This window comes from Orcinus orca, chromosome 6, assembly GCF_937001465.1.
Source record: "Orcinus orca chromosome 6, mOrcOrc1.1, whole genome shotgun sequence".
Taxonomy (NCBI): Eukaryota; Metazoa; Chordata; class Mammalia; order Artiodactyla; family Delphinidae; genus Orcinus; species Orcinus orca.
The window spans coordinates 77,830,930-77,835,664 of NC_064564.1; the positions used below are offsets into that span (position 1 = coordinate 77,830,930).

General features: G+C 37.1%; 1 non-coding gene across 1 annotated transcript; it reads right to left on the reverse strand.

Annotated features, from left to right (window-relative positions):
- Positions 1-782: 782 nt before the first annotated feature.
- LOC117198818 (small nucleolar RNA MBII-202) lies at positions 783-866 on the reverse strand. Its single transcript, XR_004480060.2, has one exon. It is a non-coding gene; the product is annotated as a small nucleolar RNA MBII-202 (small nucleolar RNA).
- Between the last annotated feature and the right edge of the window lie 3,869 nt (positions 867-4,735).

Below are 4,735 nucleotides of genomic sequence, written 5' to 3' on the forward strand. Positions count from 1 at the left end.
AAATGGTTTGGACAGTTCCTGTTTCACACAGTGACTAAGCGGCAGAGGCCAGTGTTGAACCCAGCTCATCTAACTCCACAGCTCACCCTCTTAACCGCTCTTTCACCATCTACTCTATTCAATAAAGGAAAAGGTATTCATCATCCTTACCAATTTTACCCATCATAATCATGCCAGTGCTCTATTCGTCACTATCAACTAACCAGGCATATCATATTCTCTATGAGCTTCTCTGCATTCCATAAAATGTCTTGTTCTTGCCCTAGGCATAAACAATGGGAAGTGGGGAGGGGTGCAGAAAAAAAGGGTCTTCTCACCACTGAAGAGCTGATTAATTCACAATTAGCAAAGGCTAAAAGGTCCCTTTCTGAAACTTTTGCTTGGGGGCCTAGAATTAAAAGTTAGTCACTGAATCCTGTCTCATTTTGGGGAGAAGAAGATCCATCACTGGACAAACGCTAACTTTCTAGGTCTCAAGTCTCTTCTCCACAGCTCAACTGAGACAATTCCCTGATGTGGAATTTACGTGTGGAGCCTCCGCAGGCCATACGTACACGTCTTTTGTGCTGACTCTCAAAACTTGATTTTCTACTTTTTCAACCGTATATTATGAAAAACATTAAACACGCAGGGAAGATGAAAGTATTAAAAAATAGTATAATGAACAGCCATAGACCCATCACCCAAATTCAAAACCCATATACCTACATAGATATGAATATATTTTGGCATATTTGAATATATCTTTTTATTTATCATGACCCTTCACTATTTTTTTTTTTTTTTTTTTTTCCCAGCCGTCAGATGGAAAAGGGTTCAAGCACACTTTCATCACAGCGGTGCAGCGATTCCGGAGAATGTCATCACTTGGCAGACCCTTCACTATTAAATGCTGTGGTGCACATCTTTCAAAATAAGAACATTCTCTTACATAATCATATACCATTAACACATCTAAGAAAATTAACAATGTTTCCCTAATATCATATTATACTCACTCCAAATTTGAATTTCTCCATTTGTCTCCAAATTGTTTTTTATGGCTGATTTTTCTTTTTTTTTTTTTTTGCTGTATGCAGGCCTCTCACTGTTGTGGCCTCTCCCGTTGCGGAGCACAGGCTCCGGACGCGCAGGCTCGGCGGCCATGGCTCACGTGCCCAGCCGCTCCGTGGCATGTGGGATCCTCCCAGACCGGGGCACGAGCCGGCGTCCCCTGCATCGGCAGCGGACTCTCATCCACTGCGCCACCAGGGAAGCCCTCTGGCTGATCTTTAAAACCAGTATTAAGATAATATATAGGCATTGCAGTTCGTTGTTGTATCACTTTAGAATTTTTTATTCTACAATAATCTTGCCCCATCCCTCTTGGTTTTTTAAAATAACACCAATATTTTGAAGACACCAAGTTCTTGTAAATGTTCCACATTCTGTACATGTTTGATTGTTTACTCCTGGAGTCATTTTAACTTGTTCCTTTAGCTTTCATATTTCCTGTAAACTAAAAGTTTAAGGGCTCAAATAGATTTTGGTTCAACATTTCTGGCAAGAATACTTCATAGGGGATGTATTCATGCTTGGAGTACACAACATCAGGTATGTCATTCTTTCTGATCTAAGTTTGATCATTGGTTACGATGGTGACAGTGAGATTTCTCTTTTACAAAGCTATTTCTTTCTCTTTGAAATTAGCAAAAAATTTGTGGGGTTATACTTTGGCACCATTAAAACATATTGTTCCACTACATCTTTTCACTTAAAGGCTTTATAATCAATTGATGATCCTTCCATTTACCATTTCATGATTGGCTTTCATTCTTCTGTGAAAAGCTTGAAATAACTATTTTTCTCTGTGTGGTTAGGATGCCAATTTGATAGCTTCATGTGTTTTCAATTTGGGGGGTTGATTTTAATTTTAGAGTTTTTCTTTTATATTATTTTACTTTTTTATATAAAAAAAACTCTTAGAGAGTTCAAAGTTTAAAGTATATGAAAAGGTGTATATCCAGAAAGCAAAGACTTGAACAGATAGTTGTATGTTTGTAACAGCGTTATTCACAATAGTTAAAAGGTGGAAACAACCCAAGTATCCATTGACGAATGCAGAAACAAAATGTGGTCCATACATACAATAGAATATTATTCAGCCTTGAAAAGGAAGGAAATTCTGACAAATGCTACAACATAGATGAAATTTCAAGACATTGTGGTAAGTGAAATAAGCCAGTCAGAAAAAGACAAATACTATATTGGTCCACCTATACGAGGTATCTAAAGCAGAAAATTCATAAAGAGAGAAAGTAGAATGATGGTTGCCAGGGGCTGAGGGAAGGGGAGAATAAAAAGTTGTTTAGGGCTTCCCTGGCGGCTCAGTGGTTGAGAGTCCGCCTGCCAATGCAGGGGACACGGGTTCGTGTCCCGGTCCGGGAGGATCCCACATGCCACGGAGCGGCTGGGCACGTGAGCCATGGCCGCCGAGCCTGCGCGTCTGGAGCCTGTGCTGCGCAACGGGAGAGGCCACAACAGTGAGAGGCCTGCGTACCGCAAAAAAAAAAAAAAAAAAAAAAGTTGTTTAAATGGATATAGTTTCAGTTTTGCTAGGTGAAAAGAATTTTGGGAATTGAATGCCCAACAATGCGAATGTACTTAATACTGCTGACTGTACACTTAAAAATGATTAAGATAATAAATTTTATGTTATGTGTATTTTAATCACAATTAAAATTTTTAAATTGAAAATAAAAGTATATGAAAAGAGCCCAAGAGAGGATGGCTTCACTGGTGAATTCTACCGATCATTTAAAGAAGAATGAACGCCAATCCTTCTCAAACTCTTCCAAAAAATTGAAGAGGAGGGAACAATTCATTTTATGAGGCCCAATTCATTTTATGAAGCCAGCATTACCCTTATACCAAAGTCAGACAAGGATACTATAAGAGAAGAAAATTACAGGCCAATATCCCTTATGAAGATAGATGTAAAGTCCTCAACAAAATACCAGCAAACTGAGTTCAATAACACATTAAAAATCCCACCCCTGGGCTTCCCTGGTGGCGCAGTGGTTGAGAGTCCGCCTGCCGATGCAGGGGATGGGGGTTCGTGCCCCAGTCCGGGAAGATCCCATAAAAAATAAAAAAATAAAAAATCCCACCCCATGATCAAGTGGGATTTTTCCCCGTGATGCAAAAATTATTCAACATACACAAATCATCAAATATGATATACCATATTAAAAGAATGAAGGATAAAAATCATATGATCATCTTGATAGATGCAGAAAAAACATTTGACAAAATTCAACATTTGTTCATAAAAAAAAAACCTCTCTATAAAGTAGGTATAGAAGAAATGTAACTCAATATAACACAAGCCATATATGACAAGCCCACCGCTAACATCATATTCAACAATGAGAGCTGAAAGTTTTCCCTCTAAGATCAGAAACAAGACAAGGATGCCCACTCTTGCCACTTCTATTCAAGATAGTGCTGGAAGTCCTAGCCAGTACAATCAGGCAAGAAATAGAAATAAAAACCATCAACATCAGAAAGGGAGAAGTAAAATTATCTCTGTTTACAGATGATATGATCTTACATATGAAAAACCCTAAAGCCTCCATCAAGTAACTGTTAGAACTAATCAACAAATTCAGTAAAGGTCCAGGATACAAAATCAACACTTAAAAAAAATCAACTGCATTTCTATACACTAACAATGAACTATCCAAAAAAGAAAGGAAGAAAACAATCCCATTTATATTAGCATCAAAAAGAGTAAACTACTTAGGAGTAAATTAAACCAAGGAGGTGAAAGATCTGTACACTGAAAATATAATCTTTGATAAAAGAAATTGAAGACACAAAGTATTGAAAGTTATCCTGGGTTCATGAATTGGAAGAATATTGTTAAAATGTCCATTCTACCCAAAGAAATCTATAGATTCAATGCTATCTCTATCAAAATGTCAATGGTATTTTTCATAGAAATAGAAAAAATAATTCTATTGAATAAAATTCATATGGAACCACAGAAAACCCCAAGTAGCCAAAACAACCTTGAGCAAGAAGAAAAAACTGAAAAAAAAAAAAAAAGAAGAAGAAAAAACTGGAGACATCACACTTCCTGATTTCAAGTTTTATTACAAAGCTATAGGAATCAAGCCAATGTAGTACTGGCATAAAAACAGACACATAGACCAATGGAATAGAACAGAGAGCTCAGAAATAATTCCAAACATATACGGTAAATTAGTTTTCTACAAGGGCATGAAGAATACAAAATGGAGGAAGGATAATCTCTTCAATAAAAAGTGCTGGGGAAATTGGATATCCATATACAAAAGAATAAAATTGGACCTATATCTTACATCATACACAAGGAACAGCTCAAGTGGATTAGACTTAAATGTAAAAATTGATACCATCAAACTCCTAGAGGAAAACCTAAAACAAAAATTCCTTGACATTCGACTTGGCAATGATTTGTTTTAGATATGACCTCAAAAGCAAAAATAAGCAGGTGGGATTCTGTCAAACCAAAGAGCTTCCACACAGCAAAGAAAACAATCAACAAAAAGAAAAGGCAATCTATGGAATGCTAGAAAATATTAGATCAATGGAAACAGTGGAAGTTACACAAACCTTCCACAGCAGAATCTCTGGAGGTTTTTAATCTGCACTTTTACTCAAATGGAAGAAAATTGCTCCTGCAGCTCCCTCTGCTACCCAAGCACACGCT